The sequence below is a fragment of the Apodemus sylvaticus genome, chromosome 4, assembly GCF_947179515.1.
Source record: "Apodemus sylvaticus chromosome 4, mApoSyl1.1, whole genome shotgun sequence".
Taxonomy (NCBI): Eukaryota; Metazoa; Chordata; class Mammalia; order Rodentia; family Muridae; genus Apodemus; species Apodemus sylvaticus.
The window spans coordinates 141,489,538-141,503,515 of record NC_067475.1 but is presented as its reverse complement, the minus strand read 5'-3'; positions in this window follow the sequence as shown (position 1 = coordinate 141,503,515).

Genomic DNA, 13,978 nt, shown 5'->3' with positions numbered 1-13,978 from the left:
ACATTACTCTTTGAAAGTTGCCACAATGGAAGAGGTAGCATCTGTGAACCACTGCTAACTCACCTACACATTTAACACAGATTCTACGACTACTTTGCTCATTGCATCAAACTGGGGCAGCAAGCCATCAACGTGGCTGTCACTGATGTTGTGACCTATGACCCCTGACAGCACTTGTTGCTTGATGGGCTTCTCTCCAATACCAGTCACGCCCCCCTCCTCTCCTCTTATCCAAACTCTGACTGGGAAGTACTCCACTCAGCAGGCCTCACTCAAGTAGATCTCCTTTTCTTGAGATATGTAGTGAGATATTTATAGGTGAAATGATGTGATGGCAAAGATTGATTTTTAGAGAGTCACCCAAGAAAATGAAGCCTGGTTGGGGCGAAGATATAGTTAAAACTAAGCATGATGCCTTGCCCATAGCTGTGGAAGCTGGTGATGTCGTCAGAGAAGCTACGTAAACTCTACTTTTACATATTTGAAATTTTTCAAATAAGAGTTTTTGTTTTTAAAATAATCTCAAATTGCAGAGTTGGGTTTTAAGCATAGTGATAATCATATTTCAGAACATAGTCATCTGAAACAAGGTGACTGCTAGGTGTGACTGGCAACGGTGGCTCGAATGGGCTGTGCCACTTCTTTGGAGAAAGATCCCTACGAAAGGTGCTCCTGTATTTTGCCTGTAACAGTCTATGGGCAGAGGATACTGTGGATTCAACCCACTAATGCTCTTAGTGCTGCTTGAATAAGGTGACTTCTAGTATAGTCCAACTGCTGAGAAACCAAGAGCTTTAAACTTCTTATGAGGCGAACTGCTTTGGATGAGCTATCTTATTATAGACAAGCTGCTAGCTCACAATGCCTCAACCAAGGTGGTTTAGAAACAACATAAATTGATCTCTTAATAGTTCTAGAGAGTTCAAAGACAAGATACCAAAAGATTTAGTGTCCCATGAGAACTTGTTCCTCATAATGGCACCTTCTGGCTGGGTCCTCACAGGAAAAGGAGAAGCATTCATTCTAGACAATCTTTCAGAAAGCCACTGGTTCACAAAGCCCTGCCCTCAGGACCCAATTGCCCTTCTCTAAGCCCCTTAGGCTATCACCCTGGGAGGTAAGAATTCAACACATGAACTTGGGGGAGGTACACGATGACACACACTCATTCCATTGTCTGGCCCAATAGGAGTCTTTGGTGTGGTTCTGTTACAACTTCCAAGAGTTCCAGCATGGTGCACCCATGCTGCCTAGATCATCTGGGACTGGAGAAGGCAGGTCAGTGCTACCTTCCTGGGAGCTCACCAATGATTTCAGTAAAAATCCAAAGCCTCTTTCCAACCAACTTTTATCTGTTAGTTTTCCTCCTGTTTTTGTTTCTTTGGGTGATGTTTAGATTGTTTGGGATAGGCAAAGTCTTGTGCCTCCCAAATTCGAACTTCCTGTTTTATGTGTGTATCTGTGATCATACGCATGCATGTATATCTGCATATGTGTAGGAGAATGTATGTTGTAATGCTCGTGCATATGTGTGTATGATAACCCAGGGTTGATCTCAGATTTCTTTCTCAATTATTTTCTACCTTAGAAATCAAGACAGTGTCTTTTACTTGAACCCAAAGCTTACTAATTTGCCTTGGCTAGTTCCAGAGATACTGTTCACTGTCTCCTACCCTGGGGTTACAGGTGGTTGAGCTGGCTTTTACAGGGATGCTAGGAAACTGAATTGTGGTCCTTATGCTTACATGGAAAATATTTTAATCACGAAGTAATACCCCAGCCTTGAATTTTATAGCTTTTGAGAATGAGTGAAAATGATACATCCAGAGCAGGTTTGCTTTCTCTCGTGTAGCACAGGCTATAGGCCTCAAACTTGCAATGTAGTTGAGAATGTACTTAAACTTTGGATCCTTCCTCCTTCTCCCAAGCATTGGGATTACAGGTGTGCCACACTATGTCTGGTTTATATGGTACTTGATGTGGAGTCCAGGCATTGCGTGATAGGCAAATATTCTACCTACCACTCCATCTCCAGCCCAACCACTGATTTTTATTAAAAATTTTAAACATAAGTTTAGCCAGAGAACAACTGGTTTATTATTAAAACCAACTAGTTGTACAAAGTCGCAACTTTAAGGTGTCAACGTTTAGAGAACTCAAGGTTTGTTCAACATTCATTGACTTCAAAGTAACTAGCTTGACTTGCCTTTTCTGGCTACCTGGCTAAGCTTCCTAATTACTAATTCACTTTTAAACAAACGCCACTTTTATTGAGGTGCTCATTACTTAATATTGCAAGCATTAAGCTAGACACTCCAGAAATAGAGCTAAACTCAAGAAATGTTTTCCACAGTGGAAAAGGAAACCAAGGACTGCAATATACTCATTCCAGTGCTTTGAAAAAGAGTTCTCCCATGTCAGGATAAAATCCATGCACTCGCCCACTGGCAAGACTTTGATGAATCTTGAGACCTTTGTCTTCTGTCCTCTTTGGCTAGTTGATCCGGATAATCCCTCTTTGTTCCCTCCCTGGCTTCTTTGGCTTAAAGTTCCCACTCTGCCAAACTTCCTGAGCTCCATCTTTGGCAGTTCCTCCCACACTGCAGCCACAGTGGCAAACTGACTCCTTTAGTTCAGCTCTCTATGACATCCACACATTAAGGGAAACATGGCCAGTTGTGTGTCATCAGTTCCTTAAGGTAAAAAGCACAGCACAGAGTCAAGGCAACTTTCAATGTCTGGGGCACAATATGGTATGGTAGACAGAGCAGTAGATGGAGAATCTTGTGGGGAATAATTGTAGTAAATACATCCTTGTTTTTTAAGTTTCCCTACCCCCAAAAGCCTTCAGGCCTCAAAGCCCTTCCCTATGTGAACTCCAGGACACTGAGCCCCAAGCCACCGAGTCCCTAGACCTTAATTTCCTTATCTGGGACATCCAGGGGCTGGATTTGGCTATAGTCATGGTCCCTTAGGGCTTTAAAAGTCTAATGGAAAGCTTTATCTACTATATGACTTACTGTCAGGGTCCAGCTGGGCTGCCTTCCCCTCACCCAGCTCTGGATACCTTGCAGAATTGTGTCATTACAAACACGTGGATATGGAATGAAAAGTGAACATTATTTCCTATGTGTGGCGAGGTAGGAAAAACTTGAGTGTAAAATCAAACAGGTCATGGTTCTACAGACAGGTTATGGGATGGGGGTGGGGGTTGAGGTGGCAGGAAATACGGCCCTGTGAGCTTTGGACACGGTCTGGACAGGCCTACTGGTGAGAATTAATGTCCTTTCATCATTTATAAGAGTATTCCTGGTCACTGGCCAGCCGTGTGCAGAATGCCAACTATTGCATGCTAGGTCCGAGGAATGCTGAGAGAAAAGCAGGCTGAAATCCCCATCACTTGGCCAGATTGCAAGAGAACTTAAAACTTAGTATTTAAGGAGATTAAACAACTGCTATGAAATCATAAACAATTAAATTTCTGTAATAAATATTGAGAGATTACAGCTGCATATTAAAATTTCTATGCATCTTGGTTGTTAGGAAATTCTCAAGGAATGAAAACAGAAAATGCCATTTTGAAAGTGCTTGCCAAATTCCTAGTAAAAATAGTGTTCTGTATTTAGAGAAAGTGTAATACTGGTATTTTAGATAAAGTGCTGTGTTTGTCTTTGGGTTTCATAGTGTCAGATCATTAAGAAAATTCCTCCAAACTCATTTAATAAAAAAAAAGATGTATTCATAGATCACTATCATTCTCAGGGGCAGCATTTTAAAATAACATTAGCCTGTCTGTCATCTATCTATAATCCATCCATCTATCTACCTACCACCTATTTATCATGTACTATTCATCTATGATCTAATGTATCTCTACCTTTTGCCTATGGATAATCTACTATTTTTATATGACATCTATCTTAAATGTATCTATCATCTATCAACAAATGTTCAGGAGACAAGAAAAGAAAGAAACAAAACAACCATATTATTCTGTATTTTAAAATTTAGTCTCAAGCGAGCCCACCTTTAGGGATAATGAGTTTGCCTCTGGGATTGTTTTGCTGTGCATGCTTGCATGCATGTGTGAGTGAGTGTGTGTGTGTGTGTGTATGTGCATGTGTAGGCCAGAGGTTAGTGTTAAGTGTCTTCCTTGATTGGGTTTCACCTTGGATTTTGAGGTAGATTCTCTTACTGAATCAGGAGCTCCTTGGCTTCTGGGCTGGGGGGTGAACTCTGAAGAGCCTCCCATCTCTAGCTGCCCAGTGCTCCTGCTTCTGTTTTTCTCCAGGGATGCTGGGGGTTGAATTCTAGCCCTTGGGCTTGCATGGAGACACTTTCCCAGCTGAGACATCTTCCCAGTTTTGTTTTTCCACACATACACTAGTTGTCTTTTAAGAAAGAAGTTTATCATTTGCGCCTTCACTGGGTGTGGATCTTTGTATTAATCATCTACTGCAAATAGAGCTTCTCTGATGGAGACTGAAAGATATGCCAATGTATGGGTGTAACACCAAGTCACTAGGAGTTGGCTTAATCCTGTGTCCATTTAGCAGAATTACAGCATACGCTTCTTCTCTGGAACCTATGACCTGAGTAGCCACAGGTTCTAGACCTGATAATGGCTCCAGGTATGGATTTCACCTTGTCTAACATGTGAGCTCTGGGGAGGAGTTCCTTATCGCCATGGTATTTATTCCACAATCGCACCAATGGGTGCATCTTGCCAGGCTAGGCATTGCTGTGGTTCACAGGGCTCCCAGATCGCTAAGACTGATGGTTACTTTCCTCATTGGGTAGCATCCATGAGCCCACAACCAGTCATGGCACAGAGCACACAGGACTGAGAGATACTCAGCCCTAAGTGGGACATCTATCTAATCACACTATCTTCTTCAAAGGGTCGGGGATCACTACAAGTTAGAGGCACAGCAAGAGTGAAAAAGGCAGAGCTGCTGAATGGTTGTACAGAGACTGCTTGCTGGACACAGCAGAGGAGCAATACACAGGAAGTCAAAGTGTCCGTGACAGCCTGTACCAGACACGTGCAAACTCAGGACAGAAAAATCCCAGCATGGAGAGGGGACTTGGGAACAAATTTCACCCCTAGCTGAGGCGCCATTGGCATTTGATAGCTCTTGGGAGAAAGGCAATCAGGTTGTTTGTTTGTTTGTTTGTTTGTTTTTTAAAGAGTGTCACTCCTGGTAGATCAAGCGCATATCAGTGGAAGGGCACATTCCAAGAATATATAGGAAGCAACAATCAGCCATGATTCTTTTTTAAAGGCACAAAATTGGGTAGATAAGGAAGTGGGGTCTGGGGAAATGGAGGGAGTGGGCTGACTAGATACATATGTACAAAATTCTCAAATAGCTAATAAACTTGAAGGGAAAATAATAAAATAAATAATAAAATAAAGTGAGAAGAAAGTTTAAATATGAATCCTTAGTTTAATATACTTGTCCTTATAGCTGGCTATGCCAAGTTTTTGTTGCAAGCAATCCCTACCTCTGGCTGCTGAGAGGAAGGAAAGGCTTCTGAGACACAATGCAGAAGGAAAGTTTGAAGAACGTGGTAGGTTCTGTTTGCACTGACTTCTGTCTGGCATGCTTTCGTCATGTGTGACTAAAATGCTACTTCCACTGGAAGGCCAGGTCTACACACCCTCTTGAACCTGGGTGGGTTTGTGGTGGGATTGAAGACACATGACTTCTAAGACTCCGTGGTAAGAGAGAATATGATCTTCTTATCTGATGCCTTTGCACCCAAGCTGCTGTGTTATGGAAATTCCCCAACAATTCCCAGTAAAAGACCCATCCCCAGGGGAAATGGACTTCCCAGCTACCAGCCCTGACTGAGTGACCTGGTATTTCTACTATCAAACTTGGAAGGCAAGTGAATGAGCCACTTCCTAACTAGGCCCCTGAGCCCTGGTGAGATTCACACTCTTTTCCTCCAATCTGTGCTCAGGTTATAGGCTTCTGTGCAGTAATGGCTGATTTTCATTGTCAGCTTGACTGGATTTCCAATCACCTAGGAGACACATTCCTTAGAAGGGTGCCCCGGCCCATGGGGGTTTTCGACAGGGGACCCTAGAAGAGAAGGGCAGAGAAACAGAGACAGGAGACTCGAAGAACAAGGCCAAGACTAACTGCTCAAGGCCTCACAAACTGTATTTTCTCAGGGAACTTATACAGGCAGGGGAAGAAGTGCGGCAAGTGGGATTCTTCACGTAGCCCGGGCATTCAGCCAAGGTGAATCTCTGGCAGATGCAAGATGTGTTCTTCTTCTGGGAGGGCACAGTGACCATTGACCACCCGATCTCTCCAAGGTCTGTAGCTGAGGAGAAGCCAAAACCTAAGCCTATCTTTAAAATGAACTCTAAACATAAAGTAAGGTCAGTTTGGCTCCCTGCAGAAGGGCATTTGGGAACTGTTTAAGTGAGGATGTAAGACCCACTCTATATGGTGGCATCCCAGGGGCTAGGGTCCCAGTTTGTGTTAAAAAGAAAAAGGTCAACCTGATCAATCCGTCAGCACGGTTGCCGCCATGCATTTCCTGCTGTGATGGTCGGTGCCCTCGAACTGTGAGCCAAGGCATGCTCTCCTGGAGGCTGCTTTTATTTGGAATTTTGTCATAATAACAGGTAACACTAGCACGTGCTTTAATGGAATAATCATTAAATCGAGGTGGTTTGCTATATAGTAATACACAGCTAGGACTGAGCGCCAACCCTGAACAGGAGCAGGAGACAAGACTTCCCATTCTGAGTGGGTGGAGCCTCTTCCTCAGGAGGCAAGCAATAAATCAATGTGGGAGGCACTGGAATAAATAAGCTCTAGGCACCTCCATTTGTTTCCTCTTTTCAGAGTCCAGTGATGGGGTGTCCTCTGTCCCCACATCAGATCCCTCCTCAGGCTTTGGCCACCAATGATCAGAAACCTTGAATAACAGTCCCAGTTCACCTGCAGCCAAAGGAAAAGAGGCAATTGCTATGAAGGCTATGTGGATAAAGGAAGCTTATTGGTTTTCATAATCTCACAGGCGCTAAGCAACGCAGACATTATTTCTTCAGTACAAATGTTAGTTGTTTTTCTTATTTCTGTGACAAAACATTTCACAGAAGCAACAACGAGAAGAAAGGATGTATTTGGGCTCACAGTTTGAGGGCTCAATAAACGTGATGGAGAAGGAGGAAGTGTGACAGGCTGGCCACATCCCATCAGCTGGCAGGAAGTGGCGAGAGGTTGGTGCTGGTGCCCACCCCGCCTTCTCCCACCTCCCTTTTGTTTGGGGATAGAGGCCATTTGCTCAGAATGGGGTTCACTGTGAGCAGAGCTACATCTGTTTCTTGGGGACTAGTTCCTCTATCCTCTGATTGAGGCCTCTCAAGTTCCCGGGCACGCGGCCCTCTTCCTTTACCTTTAAAGCCGGTCAGGTTGCATCTCCTCGGTTCTGGACATAAAGCATCCTTTTGGAGGATGCCTCTTGTTTTCAGTCTTAAGCAAGGCCAGGATTTGCTTTGGGTCCATTGTAATAAACTAGGAACATTTCCACATCTCAGATTTGGGGACATGCTTGCACCTGTGAAGGCCTCTGACTCACGTTACTCACAGGCGGCAGGGACAGTGTGAGGACAATTGTCCTACCTGTCACAGTAGCAAAAATAGAATGTGTGCTCTGGGGGGCTTACCTAAAAATATGGTAGCATTTACAATACACACTCTGCCTTCTGTTTTTCCTTTATTCTTTTATGGAACTTATCAGGATGACTTGGCCTGGTTTTTTCCCACTAAAATAGATTACCCATAAACATTCAATTTATATACATTTATATGGTGTTATGCACCATCAGCATATATTTCTGTGTTTAGAGCTGATGCTATTTATAATCTCGGGACAAGGGAAAAGTCTTAGTGTGCTTTTTCCTCTCTTCTTTCTCTTCTTACCACACTATCATTGTCCGTAGTCATTAGTACCTTTGAATGCTAAATCAGCAATGATGAGGATTTAAAGATTTGGCTGACAAGATGACCGTGAGTTTAGTCTCTGGCTTCCACGGGTAGAACGTAGGAACTGAATACTGCAAGCTACCCTCTGACCTCTGCGCAAACAGTGACATGTATACAATGTCCCACACATGTACACACACATACAATTAACATGAATTTGAAATTTCAAAAATGTTTTATTTTTACTTTTCTCTAGCAAGAAGGAGTTGTCTGCAGACAACGAAACCAACTAATATGTTTTACGAATGGGAACAATATAATCCTTGAAAAGGAATTCAGACAGGCGATGGCTGAACCGAGTGACTGTCCAAGGTCTGGGAAAAGCCCAGGGCTTTGCATCTTGTGTATTTGTTTGGTTGTTTTCTCAAGATCTGTCCAGGCAGGAAAAAAATTCTGTCAACCCACCAATTATACCTTCATACAACCCTGTCCGATGGTAGGTAACACACTAGTTCTCCTTTGGGGTCCAACAAATCCAATCTCCGGAAACAACACATTTTATCTCTTGTGTGTTTTCAATGTCTCTGGGACTTGAGAGCAGGCGAGGTAGATGACCACAGCTCACGGTCTTTCCTGAGACTTGCTATGACAATGAAATGGAAGTGTCGACACCGTAGGCCTCGACTCTGGCTAGAGGAGCTGGTTTAAGGTGGTTCACTCACATGGCTACCAAGGTGCATGTGTGTCAGCAGGGCAGCTTCGTCTGGAACAGTGTTACTCACTGGGGTGATTTCTGTTCATCAGGGGACAGTTCCTTGTTCTCACAACTGGGATGTTTACTGGGTAAGATGAATGATTCTGGTGACTGTCCTGCCCTGTGCAGAAAAGCCTCCTCCCATAACACAGAATACCAGGCCCCACAAGTCAGCAGCTAAAGCTGAGAAACTGTGTCATAGCATAAGTGACTTGACAACAAAGCAGGACATGTCTTTTATTTCCTAGCTTCTGGGGTCTGTGTTGGAAAGATTCCTGAGTACCAGGAGCTTGGCACACTGGGAGCCATCTTGGCATGAACACCTTCCTAACAAGCCTCTCTCAAATGTCAATCATCTTCTCTCATTTTAATTTTCTCTTTTAAAAAGATTTCCTTATTTTTATCTTATGCATATAGATGGTTTGCCTGCACCCATGTGTATATGCACACCACAAGTATGCCTGGTGTTTCCAAAAGTCAGAAAAGGAGATTGGATCCCCTGGAACTGTAGCTACAGACTGTTGCTAGTTGCCTCATAGATGCTGGGAATATAACCTCAGCCCGCTGGAAGAGCAGTCAGTGCCCTTAAACTTAAAAAGGGAGCTTTTGCTCCTTGTTTTAATTTTCATAGGGCAAAATCGTCCCGGTAAGTCCCCACAGACGTCACCCCCCATTGGTCCTATGTCACGCCCAGATTTAGACCAACCATAAAAGGAGAGAACAGACTTTTCAAGATGTGCTTAGGCCATTGTCCCTTTGGATCAGGTGAAAGTCTAAGCTCATAAACGCATTGGGAGTAAATTCTCACCATCAGTTTAGTAATAACGAGGGAGGGGAATGGTTTTGAGTGGGCCACAGTGGTGTCTGGACTGGGGTAGCTCAGTGGTAGGGAACTCATCAGCAATGCTCAGCGCTCCAGGTTCCTTTATGACACGGTCTTAGTTTCCTTCTGTTGCTCTGATAAACTATCCCGGAGCCCAACAACTCACAGGAGAAGTGGCTCCTTTCAACTCATAGTTCCAGATCACAGTCCATTAGCATAACAAGGTCACAGAGTGGGAGGTGGAGGCACCTGGCCGTACGTTTGCACCACACTCATGCTCAAGAATGGACAGATAGGAATGTCACCATGCTGGCGTGTATGTAGTCCCCTCTCTACACCTACAAAATTCAGAATTCCATGATTTTGCTTATAATGAGTTGGATCTTTCTACATCTAATAAGGGAATAAAAAAAATTCTCACAGATGTGACTACAGGTCAAACCAATCTAGGCATCCATCACTGAGTCTCTCTCTCTCTCTCTCTCTCTCTCTCTCTCTCTCTCTCTCCCTCCCTCCCTCCCTTTTCCTCTCTCCCTCCCTCTTTCTCTTTCCCTCTCTTACCCTCCCTCTTCTTCTCTCTCCCTTTCTTCCTCTCTTCCTCTGCCTCTCTGTCTCCATCTCTCTGTCTCGTCTCTGTCTCTTCATCTCTGTCTTTCTGTGTGTGTCTCTCTCTGTCTCTGTCTTCTCTCTCTCTCTCTCTCTCTCTCTCACACACACACACACACACACACACATATCCATCCACATGTGTTGCTTTTGCTTATCTGGGTTTTTTGGTGTTTTTTTTTTTGTTGTTGTTGTTTTTGTATCATGTACCTTTGTAAAGATTCCCACCCCACCCTACCCACTTAGGTATAACACATTTTCTAATAATAATTTCAGGAATGACATTTTTCTAGTTAGTTCCCAGGTTCAATCTTGATACATCCAAGAGTTAATCTGAGAGAGTTTCAACTGAGGGATAGCCTGGGTCATGTTGTCGTATAGGCATATCTGTAGGGCACTTTTTAAGTTTTGGTTGTTGATTGGTTGGTGTTGAGAGGGCCCAGGCCACTGCACCATTCCCCGGGAGATGTTTAAAAAAGTTACTGAGCAGGTCTGAAGAGCAAGCCAGTAGGCAGCATTCCTCTATGGTCTCTGTTTGATTTCCATTAGTGATGGACTGTTAACCTGGAAGTATAAAATGAAATAAGTCCTTTCCTCCACAAGTTGTTTTTAGTCATGGTGGTTACCACAGCAATGGAAACGAAAACTGGAAGAGTCAGCCCCCTAAATCCATACCCATCTGAGAATGTTTATCACTGGTTTGGGCTCCCTGTCAAATGCTAGTGTGTTAGGTTTAAAACATCTCCCTTAGGACCCTTAGGACACTGTTACCTCTGTACTCATGAGAAGCAGACAGCCTAGGTAGTATATCCTTTGTAGCTCTCCTGGTCTGAAGTTCAATAATGATGTGAGTGTGATATTTTGTTCTTATGCTTTTTGTTAGGCACCATATGAGAACTTACAAACAAAAAAATCTCAGACACAGCCAAACAGGGGATGGGATTTGGAGACTCTTACAGAAGAACAGGAGGAAGGATGGTGGGCCCAGAAGGGGATAGGAACTCCTCAGGAATACCAACAGAGTCAACTAACCTGACCCCTTGGGCATCTCAGATTCTGAACCACCAAACAAAGGACATACATGGGCTGGATCTAGGCCTCCCTGCACATATGTAGCCGATGTGTAGCATGACTTTCATGTGGGTCCTGAAGCAGGGGCTATCCTAAAAACTGTTGCCTGTATGTGGGATACATTGTTCTAGCTGGGCTGCCTTGTCTGGCCTCAGTGGAGAGGAAGCTCCTAGCTTTTCAGAGACTTGATGTGCTAGGGTAGAGGGATACCCACCTGCTCAGAGGAGAAGGGGACGGGGAATGGGGGAAGGATCATGGGAAGGAGTGACCAGGAGGGGCCAGTGAGTGGGATGTAAAGTGAATAAGTACAAAAATAAAATAAAAGACTCTGGGGCAACTTATAGCATTTTATTTTGCTCTTCCACATATCATACAGATTTCCTATTAGACACACGTTGGAACTTCTGGATATATCTTCATGTTGCTTAACTCTTTCTGCTGTTGCAACAAAACAAAACAACAATAACAACCAACGAATGAATGAGGAACTTGGGTCTGCTCTTCCTTCCATCAGTGACAGTGTAACATGGCGAGGAAGAACCTGAGTTCAAATCCCGACTCAGCCACTTATGATGACTGTTGCTCCAGGCAAAGCTAAAGTTTTCTGTTCTTCTGTCCTTCTCTTGTAAGACAAGTATCCTAATAATATTGGCTGTTCTGTTAGGTAATACATATTAAATATATAAATACATGGATGTTCTCTTAGTCCATTTTTGGCTACTAAAATAAGATGCCTCAGGTAATTTTATACACAGCAGAAATGTATTGCTTATGTCTAGAAGCTGGAGAGACTTAGGTCAAGGCACTAATGCTTGAATCTGTTAAAGCTGACCCTCCAAGTGATGCCCCTTGTGTCCTTCCAGAGCACAGGGGTGCTTCTGTCACTCACAAGGGCACTGCCTCTTCATGCTGTCACCGTTGACCTCAGTCTTCAAGGTCTAATGTTAGGGGACCCAGAAATATTCAGACCACAGCAAATGCTTAGAAAAATGTGTATGATTTATTATATTCATAATAAAAACTGTTATCTTAATTAACTTAATTATAAATTAACTTAATTATATTTACAGTTACATTTTCAATCTGCTATGCTTTTATCCCAATACTGTGTGTATGCATGCGTGTGTGTGTGTGTGTGTGTGTGTGTGTGTGTGTGGGTGTGGGTGTGAATGTGTGTATGTGTGGGTGTGAATGTGTGTGTGTGTGTGAATGTGTGTGTGTGTATGTGCACATGTGTGCCTATAAAAGTCAGAGGTCAACACTGAAACGTTTCTCAACTCCTCTCCACCTTATTTTTTGAGACAAGATCTCTCACTGATCCTGGCATTTGCTGAGTTAGCTGGACTACCTGGCCAGTCAGTCCCAGGAAGCCTCCTGCCTCCACTTCCCTAGCACTGGGATTACAGGTATATTGTCGCAGTAGGCCTCTTTCCTGTATGTCCTGAGATTCAAATTCATATTCTCATGTTTGTGCAGCAATCTCTTTACCAACTGTTCCTAGCACTCATAAACCATGACTGACTAGTCCTCTAACTAATTTTGAAAATAAATTATTATGTTTTCTGAGTGCAAGTCCTGGATCACACCTCTAAGGATTTAAGTGTGCGTATTATAAGACTGCTTTGCTACACGGTTATCTTGGGTCTTGATTCAGTTTGCTAATTGATGTCAGGGCCTTCCTTCTCCAGGGATAGACTCCTGTGATCATTGGAAGTGGGTGCTTGTCCAGGTGGGCTAAAGCCGTGCTCAGAACTCACATTTGTTTATCAGTGGTGCCATTCTGATTGAGGGTTCACTTCACTGTGTGTCGTGGGAGAGCAGAGCAGCACGTGGGGGACACACGTAGCTTGGGGGTGGGCTCCTAGTTCTTCCAGTCATTGGGGACCAGCACCTGGGTACTAGCTTGCCTCACTGACCCTAGCAGCCATGTTCAGAGCTTGTGCCAGCAGAGGGGGTGCGTGTTGCTGAGTCTCCTTATTCTGCACATGCTTCTTCACATCCGCTATCACTATCTATCTAAAATAATCTTGTCAGCAACTGTTTACCAGCTTGTTTGTCTCTGTGAGGTGAGAGTTTGGTGTGACTCAGGCTCCTCAGGGCCTAGTATGGCTTTTACATAGAATGATCTACATCCAATGAATCAATGAACCAATATGGTCTCTTGGTTACTCACGACAATAAACATGTCTGCTCTGCAGCTCCAGCCTGCCTGAATCTTACCCATACAGTTAGTTCCTTTGTTGTTGCACTAAATGTTACATCCACTCTTACTGATTCAAATCATCTAGACAGTGCTCCAGATGTGTGGCCAGCTGACGTTGCTTCTTTTAAGATCTTAATGTATGTATGTTTAAAAGTAATTTTTTCTGAGGTAGATATGGTGGCTCAGCACTTGGGAGCACCAAGGCCATCCTCCACTATGTAGTGAGTCAGGGGCAAGCCTGGGCTACATTTGAACCCCATACACATGTTACTTTTTATTTCCACATCGTGATTTGAGTTGGCACATAGATTTGTTATTAAACAACACAGAACATATCAGGGAGAAGATACCTGTGATTCTCTCTTCTCTGGGCACTTTTAAAACACAAGAATGTTTCAAATATGTAAACGTACCAAGAACAATATTATCAATACCTATAACTAGCAGCCCATAATTAACTGTTCCAAACATGTAAGAATATTTGCTTCAGCTTTTAAACCCAAAGTTCTCACTGCATTTCTTTGCCTTCCCTATTTCCTCTTCTTCGTCCTCCCTGAACAGTTGCTGTC